The 16,387-nt window shown below is 43.8% G+C and overlaps 1 protein-coding gene across 2 annotated transcripts in view; it reads right to left on the bottom strand.

Moving 5' to 3' along the window:
• Hivep3 (human immunodeficiency virus type I enhancer binding protein 3) overlaps window positions 1–16,387 on the bottom strand; it is a 472,744-nt gene that overhangs the window by 426,165 nt on the left and 30,192 nt on the right. The window contains exon 1 of one of the 2 annotated variants that reach the window (XM_029564635.1): window positions 9,549–9,599. The exons of the other annotated variant lie outside the window; for it this stretch is intronic. The gene's annotated coding sequence lies outside the window, so the exon portion shown is untranslated. Of the gene's footprint in view, window positions 1–9,548; window positions 9,600–16,387 lie in introns of those variants that run through there. 2 annotated transcript variants of the gene reach the window in all.

The raw sequence follows: 16,387 nt of genomic DNA, 5'->3' as shown, positions 1-16,387 counted from the left end.
TAAAACTAAAAAAAAAAAAAAAGGGAGAGCAGAGAAAATGACAAAGATGAGGCTTGATCTAAATGAACATGATGTGCGTAAACTGGCAAACAGGCCTGGAGGTTTCAAAAGCAAGAGCAAAATGCATAACAGTAGGGACGGGTGCAGATGCCGCCAAGATTTGGTACTGAGTCATGAGAAAGCTCCCTCTGGTTGCTTCCAGTGTTCTTGGAAAATAAGGACCATGGTCATCATTTGAGAGTCAGGCAAGAAAGGGCATACTGCACCGGTGCAATAGTGACATAAATATTATGGGGGTAACCAACCACTCTAATTTAAGATCTGCTTCCTAGGATGGAGCCCATACCTGACATTGATAGCAGGCTTAGGAACCTGAGGATAGACAGGTCACAAGACATAGAAGAGAGCCCAATACTAGTTTTCTACTAAATAGTTATCTACTACTAAGCTGACTCATACATAATAACTTACTGTTATACCCATAAATAAATGCATCTCTCAACTCTCACCAGAGAAGTCACCTTATGCAATAGATGGTGATTAACAGAGAAACCCATACCTGGCCAATGTATAGAAAACAAGAGGCTACAGACTATATCCCTGAATAAGACACCTATATCAAACTTCTGCCACCCAAAGCTCAGGGATCATTGCAGAAGAGGAAGCAGAAATGCAAGAGCAGAGGTGATGGATGACCACAAGGAAACAGAGTTTTCCAGTCAGCTGGTCAGTTAATCATATGAACTCACAGCAATGGCGACAGCATGTACAAATACCATGCAAACTCGAAACCAGACAAAATTCCAGTATAGATATGGGGAAGTGGGTAAGAAACCCCAATCCAACCTAAGGAACTTTTGGCAACTGATGGCTACTGGGAGGGGCAGAGACAGTCTCTTTCAAGGATGTAACTCTTGGTTAACCTGGCTCCAGTGGCTGACCCACACTGAAAGACATCTGGGGACACAAATTAGACTCTTCAGGCCCTATTATATATGTAATAACATACACTAAATTGGGTGGGGAGGCAATAGGAGAGGTGCAGATAGGAGAGGGGATCTAAATACCATCAAATCATATTATGCAAAAATCACAAAAATTCCATTTAAAAGTTTTAAAAAGAAAGGGCATGCTGAAAATATATGGACAGTGAGTGTGAGACAGTCTGTCTGGCATAACAGGACACGCAGACAATGTTTGCAAGGGAATGAAGGTACAAGCCAGTACACAGACTAACAAGTACCACAGGATCCACCTGAGGTAAGTGAATCCTGTTAAAGAGCCTGCCTGCTTTTCTCCAGCCATCTCCTTTCGGGTTTACTGCCATGAAGGGACCATGTGTGGCACAAATTCACACTCTAAGGATGGCAGAGTAGAAAGAGCTTGTTAAATGACTGAACCACCTTCTCTTGGCTTCATGTACATCCATCTTTGTGCTTATAGTTACTGCTTTCTAAGGTCCTGTAGCTTCCTGCTGGGACCATCCTAATGGATACAGCTGGGCTTAGGCCCAAGCCCAAGGGTTCAATCAAAACATCTGTCTCTAGGGCACAAGGTCCACACCAAGCTACCTAAGGATCGGTTTGTGACATTGTGACATCAGTCAATCTACAGAAGCCAAACCACGCTGTTCTCTCGGCAGTGAGTGAGATGCTGTACTGTGGCTCAGAGCCTCGCTGACTCACTGACCTCAGCAAATCACCCCAAACTTCCTGGTATGAAAATGACAGCCATTTTGCTAAGCTTGTGGATTCTGTGGGTCAGAAATTTGGACAGAAAGGGCTTATCTCTGTCTCACTGTGCATGAGGTCTCAGCTTAGAAGACAGGTGAGAGTGCCTACAATGGCCGGTGCCTGGAGTCTACAGAGACTTCCTCACACAACTGATGCCTGGGCCGGGTTGGGCTGGCTCAAAGCCTAGGCTTTTGTGCAGCAGCTGAGCAACATACCCACATGTGACTTGGGGTTCTTATAGTATAGTGGCTTGTTTCCAAGAGGGGTTGCCATGGGAGGGATTGGGGGAGTGAATATTCCAAAAGAACTAGACCTTGGGCGGGGGGAATGGCTCTGTGGGAAAAATACTTGCCACAAAAGCATGAGAATCTAAGTTTGGATCCCCAGCCACCCATGTAAAAGTTAAGTGCTTCATTGTATACCTGTAAGCCCAGAGCCAGGGAGGCAGAAGCAGGAAAATGCCTGAGGTATACTGGCCACCCAGTCCAGCAGTAGAAAAGCAATTTAGACACCTGACATAAATCTCTGGCCTTCACATCTGTGCATATAAATGTGCACATGTACCCACATACACATGCACACATACACACAAAAAGAATAAAAATGATAAATAAAAAGAACCAAGTCTTCCCAGCCTAGTCTTATGTATTAGTCTCCTGTTGCTGCTCTAACAAGCTACCACGAACCTGGCACTTCAGAACAGATTAATTAACCTATAGTGTCTTGAGTCAGAGTCCCAAGTGGGTTTCACTGAACTAAAATCAAATGAACCAGTCTGCACGTCTTCAGAAAATTCTGTAGGAGAACCTGACCCCTTGACTTTTCTAGCTCAAGAAGCTAACTGCCTTCCTTGACCAATGGTCGCTTCCACCAACTTCAAAGCCAGCAGCAGAGTGTCTTCAAATCTGTTCCAGGCTCTGCCCTCTTGGCTCAGAAAATCCAGTTATTTTCCCAAGATTCTTAACTTCACATCAGTTGAAACCCTTTGCTATGTAAGCACAAGGTAGTCAAACACTACGATGCAAATATCTGTGGTAGAGGAGGGAGCACTATTCTACCGAGCACACCTTGGAAGACACCAGATATCACTTCTACTGCCCATCACAAGCCAAAGCAATGGCAGCCACCCCCAGTCTGAGAGAAGGCGCACAGACTCCAGGCCCAATGGAAGGGGTGCAAATTAATTTGTGCATGATTTGCAACTGTCACACCACCTGTCCTGCTGTGGCTGGTCCACACTGGCTACCCAGGAAGGCACTCCGCTCCCATCCTTGACCTGGGAGCACAAAGGCAGAGAGGCAAGCAGACTGACGAATCCACAGACACTTGAAAAGACAAAAGACACATAGTGTGCAGCCATATTTATGCAAATGTTAGTGTAGTATAAAAATATTAGTGTATCTTCTCATTGTGCACAGGTGGTATCAAGAAAATCCTACTTTGTGTTTATTCCCAAGTAAGTTAGGCTTGAGTTGTACAAGTTTTCCATTCAGTGAGTTCTTCAGGCATGAAGCCCTTATATAACAAACATTCTACACTTGTTTTAATTCTGTGAGGATCCAAAACACAGCACAGCCCAGGAAGGGAACCAAAGGATGTGAAAATTCCATCCAACTTTTGGCACAAGAATGAAAGAATCAACAAATGATTAACTTCCCCCAAATGCATGTTCCCACGCTGTTTGAATTGAAGGAATGTTTTTTTTTTCTGTTGAAATCAAGCATTATTAGTAAACAGCAATTGAGGGAGCTCAAAGTGGCTAAATTGTAGGCTTCCTCGAAAACAGGCCTGAATGGAGTATTAGCATAAACTGTATTTTTTATGGTTAAGCTGCAGTGTTAAATTTCACACTGTGCTAAACGATTGCTCTCCACACAGTGGCTAAATTGAACTACCTGTTATATCGGTTTAGTAAATTGTCAAACTTTGGGAAGTCAGCAATTTAATGGATGTGTTTATAAAATATCCCAAGGTACATCAAAGAACAAAACACCCCTCAGAGTGCTAGAAGCCTGTCTATTCAAAAGAAGGATCAACAAAGGGGTAAATAGAAGATTAATTTTTGAAAGAAAAGCCAAAATATTATCAAAATGAACATAACACATTCACCTCAAGCTTTCTGTAAAAATAGTCATATTCTGTCTTAATTTGTTTCTCAATTAAGTATTTGTTAAATAATGTTTGCTTCATCATTGGACCACTATTTAGGAGACTGGGCACTGAATTTTGTCCAGTTTAACTGATAGTTTTTGTCCCTTTCATCCTTGACTTTGAGTATCTGGCACGTTTTACTAAATTGAGGGTGGGGTTGAACCAAATTGTCATAATTTTTGCTAAATTTTATATATTATTTGAGATTTTGTACTGAGAACTTCAGAACAGGGGCTGTTGTCTATCTTTGTGTGCGTGTGTGTGTGTGTGTGTGTGCATGTGTAGGTGTGTGAGTGTGCATGCAGAGACCAAAGGCAGATAGAAGTCTTTTTCAATTGCCCTCCACCTTATTTTTTGAGATGGGGTCCCACTGAACCTGGAGTTCACCCATTTGACTAAAGTGGTTGACCAGTAATCCAAAGATCTTGTCTCCACCTGCACAGCCCGGGGATCACAGGCGCACTCTGCCACACCCAGCTTTCTAACAGGTGCTGGGCATCCGAACTCAGGTCCTCATGCTTGTGCACCACTTTACCCACCGAGCATCTCCCCAGCCCCACTGCTATCTATCCTAAATGGAATATTTACTGTATGCCACATAAACGATATTTAACACCCCAAGAGTAAATCACTTGGATAGCCTCGGATGCCAATACTTAAACTATTGAAAATCAGATCAGAAACTCTTATTTGAGGTCTGGCTACTTGAAATAATTAGAAATAATGAAGCATTCATTAGTAAATGGTTTGTACATTCTATAGACAAGAAGATTATTAGGAGATAAAATTAGCTGTCTTTATCACTTCTTTCATGACATGTTGCCACTCTTTATTCTGATCTGGAAATCATTTTTGCTGTCTTAATACTTTTATCCAATTATAAAAGTAACACATGCTCATTGTGGGAACTTTAGAAAATACAAAAAAGCAAAAACCTTCCCACAATAATTCATTTAAAGATTTTTTTATGTGTATGAGTATTTTGCCTGCATGTAGATATGTGCATCACATGCATGCAGTCCCTGTGAAAATCAGAAGAGGGTGTTGGATTCCCTGGAACTGGAGTTAGGGACAGTTGTTAGCTACAATGTGGGTGCTGGGAACCAAACCAGGGTTCTCTGCAAGAGCATTGTGCTGGATAGCTTTAGTGTCAACTTGACACACCTGGGTTGAGGGAGCCTCAATCGGGGAATTGCCTCTATTGGATTGGCCTGTGGCCATGTCTGAAGGGCATCTTCTTGATGAGTGATGTGGGAGGGCCCAGCCCACTGTAGGTGGTGCCACCCCTGGGCAGGTGGGCCTGTGTTGCATAAGAAGGCAGGCTGGGCAGGGGCCAGGGGAGCATGCCTGTAAGCAGTATTCCTCCATGGCCTGTGCTCCAGCTCCTGCCTCCGGGTTCCTGCCCTGAGTTCCTACCTTGGGCTCCCTTATGAACTGCGACCTGGGAGATGTAAGACAAATAAACCATTTCCTCCCCAAGTTGGTACTGGTCAGAGTGTTTTGTCACAGCAATGAAGAACAAACTAAGACAAGCATCAAGCACTCTTAACTGATGAACCATCTCTCCAGGACCCTCTACAACAAGCAACTCATTTAAATAACCAATTCCAAATTAGATCCCCATCCTTACTTATTAAATCAAATGACATTAGAATTAGAACAACAATAAAAATTAAGCCATAAATTGCTATAGTAAAATCTCACTGATTTCTATAAGAAGCACCTGCCCACCAGCCCTACCCCTAGGATTCAAATCAGGAGGAGGCAGGGTCTGCACCTCAAGCAGTGAGCATTCAACCATCAGGATCTCAAAACCAGGACAACACTGGGTGATAAATAGGTCTCATGAACAACTGATTGTGACATACTGCAAATTCAAATGAGTGGAGAATAAAGTGCTGTGGGAACCTAACAAAGGAAGACAGAATCTGTCAGCCCAATCACAAGGAGACATCTGAATGGAATAAAGTTGATGGGAACAGCATTCCAAAGAGAGGGAATCTGGAAGGAAAGCACAGAGGATGAAGGGATGCTGCCTTGACAAGCTGCAGAGGAGCCTCAGCAACACGTTCTTAAATCATCAGGAGAGTCAAACCAGGGCTGGGAGACAGCTTGGTCAGTAAAGTGCTTGCCTCGCAAGTACAAGAACCTGAGTCCCATCTCCAGAAACCACGTAAGAAAATCAGGGTGTGGCGGCACACACTTGTTTTAATTTTTTCGTTTATTTTTATTTGATGTGTATGAGTGTATTGCCTGCATGTATGTAAGTGCACCGGTGTCACGCAATGCTGCAGAGGACAGAAGAGGGCATCAGATCCCTAGAGCTGGAGTTACAGATGGTTGTTAAGCACTATGTGGGTGCTGGGAACCAAATCCAGGTCCTCTTCAAGAGCAGCCAATGCTCTTAACTGCTGAGCCATCGCTCCAGTCTGCGCTTGTAATTTCGGACCTAGGGAGGTGGAAAAAGATCTATCCCTGAACTTCAATGGCTAGTCATCCCAGCCTAATCATCAGGTTTCAGGTCAATGAGGGACCCTATCCCCCAAAATAAGTTGGACAGTGATCCTAAGGAATAACATCTGGGGTTGACCTCTGGCCTCCACATACACCTGCATACACACACACGTCAAACAATGGTTCTTTCTTGACTTTGGAGAACACATCACAGTATTCTAGTAATCTAGTGCATAAAGCATTTCTAGACTCTACAGTCAGGATTGTTTGGCCGTAATTGATCTTGGCGCTCAAATAATGTGCTCACATTCCTGTCTCTTTTTTTCTTAGCCTACCTGGTAGATCCACTTCTCTTTGTGTGCTTGCTTCCCTCTTTCCTACTGTGAATAGACACTTCCTATGCACAGGGCAGGTAGCTTTGAGTAGTTAGCATTCTCATGACTTAGTAACATTTGTGGTAAAGATCTCTCCTCCCCCATCAGATCAAGCAGAAGCACAGAGGCAGCTTCGTACCCAAGACTGGGAAAATGCCCATCCCCTAACAACCTACGTGTCAAGTGGGATGTGATCCCAGGGTGGCCCATATGAGGTCACATGTCCCCTTAGGAGGGCAGAAGGAGGTAAAAGCTACCTTAATGATAACTCCATCAGGACCACATGAAGGGAGCAGCCTCCCAAAGGAAGAGGAGCAGGATGAGAGAGTGTCTGACTCATACCATCTGTAACCACCTGTTTCTCTCCAGCTAGTCAGCACACCCCTTCCATCTCAGCTTTACCACCAACTCCCCAGTCAGTCTCCAGGCAGCAATGCAGGGAGATGACAGTTCTGTGATGCATGATGCTGAAGAGTGGACTAAAAACATGCTCCAGCCAGCCCCCAAAGACCCTCCTGACAGCCAAAGATATCCTCCACAAATTCACAAGACAAACTCCATTGATTCTGAAATAAGAAACAGAGGAGCCAACTGCTGCCCAGCCTCAGTCCCAAGCATGAAAGTCACCTGGTTGAGCTCCTTTGTCTTATATTAGCATATTTGAAATCTGGTCATTTAAAATTAGATCCTAAGTGGAGCGAGCATCCATATGGCAACCAAAGATGTGCCAGGCACTGTCCCTAAGTGTGTTCCCTATAGTAACACTCCCAGGACCTATTACTGTTTCCATTTGTGGCAAGAAAGCTAGGGCCCAGAGAGGCCTACGCACACAGAGCCAGACTTGAACGCAGGTGGACTTGAACTCCAGAGCCTGTGTGCATAACCCTGGGACAAGACTCTGCCTCTACCCAGGATAGATGATAAAGATGGTGAGCCAGGGAACTGAAAACAGGCAACACACTGGACCAGAGTGATCTGCAACAGAATAAACAAGCAGATGCAGTGACATAATCAGGCACTGAACTGTCAGCTCAGAAGCATGCGCTTGTCAGCATAGCCCCAACACTGTCTAAGGAGGTGGGGGAGCAGTCTGGTTTCAGGAATCCAGGTTAAAGACACCTCCTCACACTCTCCTTTCTGGCAGCTGCCATGCCCACAAAGGCTACCTGGTCTCTGGGGACCTACTTACTACAGTGCCACTGCGGTGTCTGGAACACTGTCATGCACCACACCTCTTCCTTTATTAAACATAATTTTTATATATTCTTTGACTATTTCATAATATACTTTGATCATATTCACACCCCATTCTCCTCTCTACCCTCCTACTCCCTCAGGAAATTTGCTTCTTCCCAACACATCCCCTCCTACTCTTATGTCTTTTTGTAATAACCCAGAGTTTCATTGCAGTTGGTTGCATGTATGTATGAAGAAAAGTGACCCCTCCCCCAATAGTTGCCAATAGCTGTTCAGCTAGGGGTGGAATCTCACATGCCCCTCCCCATGGTGCAGGAACATTGGCTGGCTTGATCTTGTGCAAGTAATCACAGCTGCTGTGAGTTCATGAGTGCAACGTCCGTATCACGTCCAGAAGACAGCATGTCACAGCACTCTTCTGGATGTTCTTTGAGCTTTGGGTTGGGGTAGGTAATAAATGTCACTTTTAGGGTTGAACACTCAACAGTCACTTATTCCCAGCACTTTGACCAGTTATGGGTCTGTACATCAACTGCTGCTCCACAGTACTTCTTTGGCAGGGAGGCATATGTGGCCATCTGTTCTTAGGACAGTCATAAGGGCTCAAAGGCTGAGTGGTGAAGTAAATACTCACTGAGCCCACCTACTGTGTACCAGACCCTGAGGATGTAGCAATGACAAGACAGACATGGTCACGCCTCCACAATATTTTTCTCCTAGCCTTGGCTGATCTCACAGTCAAGCTGAGGTTGTATATAATATTACCTCCTTTTACTATCGTGACAGATGTCCCAATAATATACACCCAAACAGGCCAACCAGGTTGGTAAAATATTCAAATATTTTTAACGATTTGGTAAGTAGGTAATGCCTACATGGGTACCATGGATGTCCCATTCTGCTCTGGACCTTCTCCCAAGATTCCCCCAAATATCCCCACAATCCATCAACTAGAGAAGTAATCCAAGCCCAGCAATGGGCACATGGCCTCCCTCTGCTTTGCCTGGCGGATACCAGGCCCTTGTTTATAAGCACTGCAAGTAACTGAGAGGCAAAATGCTTTAAACTCATATTTCTCTTTCTGGTCTACTTCCAGTTTTGTTTTGTTTCTTTAAGTAGGTCTTTATTTTAACTAAAAAGAAAAGAGAAGCATCAGACACACAATGTGATAGTCAGCAACTGGCTAAGCCCAACCCACCAATGTCTCCTCCCCTTCTGCCCATCCAACTCCTCCCAACAGGCACCTTCATTTGGCCTAGCAGCAGAGGGGACTAAAGGAAGCTCCCTGCATTACAGAGGTCCATAGCAGTAGCAAGTAACGCTGGTCAGAGAGCCTCACCTATCCACCCATGTGACAGCTCAGTCATGGAAAGTCCCTAGGTCTACTCAGGTGACAGGAAGGACAGACATCTATGGCCCTGAAAGACGTGTGAAAGCACACTCAGTGGCAAAGGACTCCCATCTTCACTGTCCTCAACCTCAACTACAGCTCAGCATAATTCAAGGTACTTCTAAAAGTATAGATGCCAGGCTGGAGAAATGGCTCAGTTGGTAAAGTGCTTATCAATCATGGAGACCTGAGTTTAGATCCCCAGCATCCATGTAAAAAAATTAAAACCAGGATAGTTGGGGGGGGTACCTTTTGATGTCAGCACTACGGAGGCAGAGACAGGGGGATTCCGGGGGCTGGCTTGCCAGCTAATTCAGCTGAATCAGTGAGGTCCAGGTTCAGTGAGAGAATCTATCTCAAAAAATAAGGATGAAATCAATTGAGGAAAACAACAACATCAACTTCTGACCTCCACATTTGTGCACACATGAACACAGACACACACAGATACAGACACACACAGACACATACACACACACACACACACACACACACACACACACACATACAGATGCCAGCCCCGACCTCTTCTTCTAGCTGATCCAGTAGGGCCCATGTGGCTTGGTGACTCCAGATACATGAACTACCTCTGTGGACCAGTCAGAGGGAGCTTTGGGATTCCATTCTAGAACCCTACAAGCCTGCAACTCAGAAAGGGAAGGTCCAGACCTCCATGGCCTCTGGTTCCTCCACCCACTCTGCCCATGTGCTTGTAGAGCAGACTGACCTGTGAGAGGTGTCCCCTTCTACCAAGGGACAGAGGGCTCTGGCATTGCACCCACATTGGGTGGCAGGACAGTGAGTGCAAGAAAGACATTCATTCAAGTCCTAAGCTGAGGTCAAGAGTTTTAACAGCATCATTCAGTATTAGCTATCAGGGGTTTCTGGGAGGAGTTATAACTGCTAATATTTTTACATATTAGTGATTGATGTAGGAATGAAAATTTAAAGGCTGATTTCTTCTGGGCAAGATAATCCTAGTAGTCAGGAGGCCAAGGCAGGAGGATCATGAGTTCAAGGGCAGCCTAGCCTACCTAGAGAATTTGAAACCAGCACGGGAAATTATGTATCAAGACCCTGTGTAAACAAATAAATGAATAAATAAATAAATAAATAAATAAATAAATAAAAAGATTAAAAATATAAAGGCTGACTTCCAAAGATAATATCATACAAAGGAAAAACACATAATATAAATGAACTTCTGTTGTTTTTTCTAAGCCATTTGGCAGGTACTCCATCCTTAATTCAGCAACAGAGGTGTCCTAGTGATCTAATGAAAGCCTTTGGGAGGTGAGTCCTTCAGGCACTCCAACCTGGCACAGATCCAAAAGTCCTGCCCCTCCCATGAGGCTGTGAGATTGGCAGAGAACCAGGCCAGCAAGCCAAGAACCTGCAAAGGTTTCCTTGTAAAGAAGGATCGCATTTCCTGAGTTCCTGACAAGGAAGTCAAGGTGAGACAGGTAGAGGCCAGTTCAGTGGGCAAATGTCTTTTCAGGGCAAAATAAATGTCACTTCTCTTTCTTTTTTTCCTTCTTTTTTTTTTTTTTTTTATTTTTTTGAGATAGAGTCTCCCTGTAGCCCCAGCTGGCCTGGAACTCACTATGTAGACCAGGTTGGCTTTGAACTCACAGAGATCTGCCTGCATCTGTGTACAACACCACACCCAGCTTAAATATCACTTTTCAACACTCGTGAGTGTAAAGGGAAGAGACTCAGACAAACCTCAGAGAGACAGAAGCTTGAGGGATTTAGCTACTTAGCTATGAAGCAGCTATTAAGTAAGTTTTGGGAGCTTTTTTGTCTCACAAATCTTCTCACCAGTAAAAACAACAAATCCATGTGACAGTCTTAGCTTCGGTCCTAAATCTGGGTAAGTGACAAGACATGCTGTTACTCCACAGCACCACTGCCAAGTCAGAGGAGGAGGGCAGAGCCTCACTACCACCTCCCCACCGATAACCATGTCTTTGCAGAGCAGACTCCAAACAGGTGCTAGAACAGGTCCCCAGCATGACCCAGGAGAATCGAAGAGGCAAACAAAGCCAGGAAACAAAGCAGCCAGCCAAGGAAGAAATCAGAAATGCTCAAGTTCAAGACAGGAAAAGCCTGTGTTCATCCATCCTGGGCCCTCAGAGGCTGACCTTGTAGCGGAGATAAAGAAAAGGCTCACAATTTCTGACCTTCTTAGTGAAGTCCAAGGTATCTTCCCTCCCCAGTTAAATAAAGCATGCCTTAAATTTATTTAAGAAACAAAAAAGAGAGGGGAACTTTAATTACATGGCTTTGGCATAGCTGCATCTTTTCCAGAACTTAGTAACCAAGTGACTTGGACGGATGCAGCCTCTCTGGGTTTCAGCTGCCTCAGTTGTAAAAACTGTAAAAATGACTATTCCAAAATGCAAAGCGCTGGACCTGCTATTGACTGATTGGAATCTATGCAAATTACCATTGCGAGTACACCACAGTATTCACCATCAGAAACACACTATGGTTCGCAGCATATGGGGACACAAAAAACAACAGCAGCACCTCAGGACCTGGCAGAGAAGCATCTTTCCAAGCCTATTCCAGTCTTGTTTGAACCAGTCATCCTTGGGGTCTGAGGTATGCTGCAGTAAACAAAATAACTCATTAAGATTTCATGCCTGGCGTGGTGGAGCACACCTTTAATCCCACCACTTGGGAGGCAGAGGCAGGTGGATCTCTGTGAGGTCGAGGCCAGCCTGGTCTCCATAGCAAATCCAGGCCAGCTGGGGCTACAGGGGAGACCCTGTCTCAAAAAGTCCAAAAAAAAAAAAAAGATTTCACTACAAACATCTCTGTCCCATAGTTCTAGAGCCTTTATTCAACTAGTCCATGTAATTCAGAAAAACCCCACAGGGTCCACATTGCTGTCGTAGACACTCACAGCTTGGGGCCTTTACCCCGGTCATTCTCTTTGTATAGAACACTGCATCCTCTATCCTACCCTGTCCTGACATGACTTGGCTCAAAGGTCACGTTAAGTTATCTTGAGCCTCTTCCTCAGCTCCATTGTTCCCAAAGTCCATATCACCTGAAGATACAACACACTTATTAATGCAGGGTTTTCTCTGTCTCCCTCCAATAGCAAACAAACTACCTTGATGACAGGCTATAATGACCAGCACATAGTAGGCTCTTACGAACAACTGTTCAATAAATGAATGGAAGAATGCACGAATGAATAAACCAACAAATGAAGGAACCAGGCAACTCCCAGAACCAGCTTTGAATGAAGCAAAGGGGTTAACTTTATAAACGGTAGAAACCTCCTGTGGAAGGACCCATACCACATCCCTCTGCAGCTATTCAAATAGTTGATAATCTTATTTTACAATCAGTATTTCAGGAAGAGTAAGTTGCCAGAACCACACTAAGAGTCCCTAGTAGAGATGTGGTGTGAAATCTTCGCCAGCACTGAATGTACCGTAAAGCACTCGGGTGGCAAGAGCACCTCTCAGTTACAGCCTTCCCCAGGGGTTAACAGTTAAGACACAGCCATTAGGCGTAACTAAACATCAACGAATTTGCTTCTAGTTTTGGACGGGCAACATGAAATTGTGCCAAATGCCTATCTCCTCTTGGCTGGTTCAATGTGGTGATTTGGAGGTAGAGTCACCAATCTTTCAGAACTAGTTTTTTTTTTTTTCTGAGAATTTCAAGTCTAGGTATTTTTGTCTATAAAATGGTTCTGCATAGATAGCTTTATGGTCATAGAGAGGAAAATTAAATAGGATCATTTAAAAATATCATGGGGGGTTGGAGAGATGGCTCAGCAGTTAAGAGCACTAGTTGCTCTTGCAGAGGACCTGGGTTCGATTTCCAGCATCCACATGGTGACTAACAACCATCTATAACTCCAGTTTCAAGGAACCCAATACTCTCTTCTGACCTCCACAGGCATTTCAAGACACAGGTGCACTTACACACATGCAGGCAATATACTCATACACATAAAAATAACAAAAATAAATAAAAAGAACGTGGGATCACTGCTCCCTGTTTTCACACAGTTATGCTTACCTCCAAATGACCAAACCACAGTAAACAAAGTTTCTGAAAAGTATTTGGGTTTGGAAATTAAGATCTGGTAGAAGACTAAGTGTTGTGGTTTAAATGAGAAATGTTTCCCATAGGCTCACATATTTGAACACTTAGTACCCAACTGGTAACACTGTTTGTGGAGGTTATGGAACTTTTAGGACATGGAGGCTTGCTACAGGAAATATGTCACTGGGGGTGGGCTTTGAGTGTTTATAGCCTTACCCCACTTCCCGCTCACTCTTTCTGCTTCCTATGTGCAGGTAAGATGTGATTCTCAGCTTCCTGCTCAGGCTTCTTGCTGCCAAGCTGTCCTTCTGGAACTATAAGCTCAAATAAACTTTCTTCCTTAAGATGCTTCTGATCATGGCACTTTATCACAGCAACAGAAAATAACTGATATACCAGGATAAAATCTGCAGGTTGTTTTTCATTAAGTGTGTATATAGGAATGGGGTAGTGAAGAAAGAGATGGGGAGGCAGAGGGAGAGGAGAGAGATGATGTGGGGCGAAAGCCCCCTGCTCACCACAAGGCACCAGACCCACAGTTCTCAACCTCTTTGGTCTTAGGACTTAATATTCATTAAGGACCCCAAAGAGACTTTGCTTATGTGAAATATGTGATATTATTCTTCATACTAGAAAGTTCAATTATCAGGTTTTTGTTTATCTTCTTGTTTTTGAGACAGGATCTCAGCAGGTAGCTCAGGCTAGCCTCAGATTTGGAATCCTCCTGCTTTAGCCTCCACAGAGCATATACTACCATGTCCACCTAAAATTAAAATTTTAATATTAACTCATTAAAATAACATGAATTACACCATTACCTATTAGCATAAATAATACATTTTATGAAAAGTATATATTTGAAAGCAAAAAAAAAACATTAGAGGAGTAATGTTGTCACACATTCTCATAAATCTCTTTAACATCATGCTTAATTGAAGACAACTGGAATCTGAAACCAGCTTCTTCATTAAATCTGCTGAAATGTCTATGGCTTGTAGAAAACTCCATGACACACTTGAAAGATAAAGAAATAGAAAAGTGTTTTAAATGGCTTAGTACAATCATGAAAGTAGATTTGACCTCACAATTCCCATGAAGAATTCAGAGACCCCCTAGAAGCTTCCAAATCACACTTTAAGTAAAACTGAACAGCCAAATATTATTATTCCATCCCTATTTAGAGACAGGGAAACTCTCTGAAGAGAAAGGAAATTACATGGTTTACCAAAGGGCACGTGGACAGGGAGAAAGCAAGCAGCCCAACACAGACCTTCCAACTTCTGGAGGAGTACTCTTGGCGTCTGACAGGGCTTTTCCTGTGTACCATATTTTTTGCCCTCATAGGTTGGGGTTTCATTGAGTAGTAAGCACAATTATGAAAAACAGGAGCTGGGTCAGTCAAGCATCCAACTGCCATGAATTTAAAATCTTCATCACAACAGAGAGACAGAAACAGAGAGAAAGAGAAAGAAAAAGAAGCAATTTTTAGAGCTGAGGAATTACTTGTGCCATTTCACTCCGAAAGCCCACCCCCTCTGGCGACCATGAGGCAGAGGATGAAAGCACACTCTCCCTTCACCAGAGTTGGTCACACAGCTCTCTTCAGATTATAAGCATCATGCCATATTGGGTAGAATGTGAAGATGAAGCATATGTGTTAAGTGTGGTGTGGTTTGGCTTGGCTTAATTTGGAAGAATACGTCATCTAATATGTGGTCAGCTTCCTTGTGTTTGAGAGAAAGCAAATCTCCAGCACTGCAGGTACTTGACAGGCTATTTGAGGACATTCAAGGGTAATACTGACTTTTTTTTTTTTTTTTGTCTTTTTGAGACAGGGTCTCCCTATAGTCCCAGCTGACCTGAACTCACTTGTAGACCAGGCTGGCCTTGAACTCACAAAGATCCGCCTGCCTCTGCCTCCCACATGCTGGGACCAAAGGCGTGCACCACCATGCCCAGCCACTTCACTGTCATCTGGGGACAAGTCTCCCAGTGGAGAAAAGTTCCATTGAGAAGGCACCGTCTGCATGGTAGGGACATTTCTGTTGAGTGCACAGGCCTAGGGATGAAACGAGAAGTCAGCAACTCAGCAGGCTGTATGCTGCTCACCAGAATGAGTTGTTTTCCACTCCTCAGGAATGCAGAGGTAGCCCAGGGTGACTACTTCCACTAATATATCAAAATGTTTAACAAATTTCTACTATAAGAGCAATATACACAACGTACGTTACACAAAACAAAACTAACAAAAAGCTAGTGCTCAGAGTAGAAAAGTTTCACTCCCACTCCATCCACATGACAGTCTGATATCCCCAAGGTAACAAACTTTTTTCTCTCCAGCACTCAGGAGGCAGAGGCAGGCGGATCTCTGTGAGTTCAAGGCCAGCCTGGTCTACATAGCAAGTTCCAGGCCAGCTGGGGCTACAGGGAGACGTCTCAAAAAAAAGAAAAAAGACTCCTGTATTACCTTCCATTTCATGTTCCACACTCCAAACATAGTCAATAAACGCACATTTTATTCAGTAACTCTGTTCTCCATGCATTGTCTTTCTGTTCATTCTAAAAATCAAAACTAGTAAATATGGTTGATAGTACAGGGCTCAAAGGACAAAAGTGGTCCGAAGTCATGAAATCTCCATTTCCTAAAGAATAATGTTTTGGTGCCTACAGCAAGTGAACTCTCGCTTCTTCCTCCAGGAACTGCTGAGAACCAAGCCATATTTCTGCTTCTTTTTCATATTTGGAATATGACTTTGCATTTTTTCCAGAGCTCTAGGGAAGTAAAAACTATAGTATAGGAATGGCATCTACAAGCTTCATGCCAGGAAGCCAAGAGTTCCTGGTTACACAGTTCCTATGAAGGAATACACTCTTCTCTAAAATATTCTTGAAGTTGGGTACAAGCCTGTAATCCCAGCACTCAAGAGGCTAAGAGAGGATGACCATGAGGTGAAAAACCAGCCTTGTTACACTGAGACCACTGAGAGGAGGGGAGGGGAAGACAGAGTAAGGGA

The sequence above is a fragment of the Nannospalax galili genome, unplaced genomic scaffold, assembly GCF_000622305.1.
Source record: "Nannospalax galili isolate Female #2095 unplaced genomic scaffold, S.galili_v1.0 scaffold577, whole genome shotgun sequence".
Lineage (NCBI taxonomy): Eukaryota > Metazoa > Chordata > Mammalia > Rodentia > Spalacidae > Nannospalax > Nannospalax galili.
The sequence above is the reverse complement of the archived record's forward strand: the minus strand, read 5'-3'. Positions and strand labels throughout refer to the sequence as shown.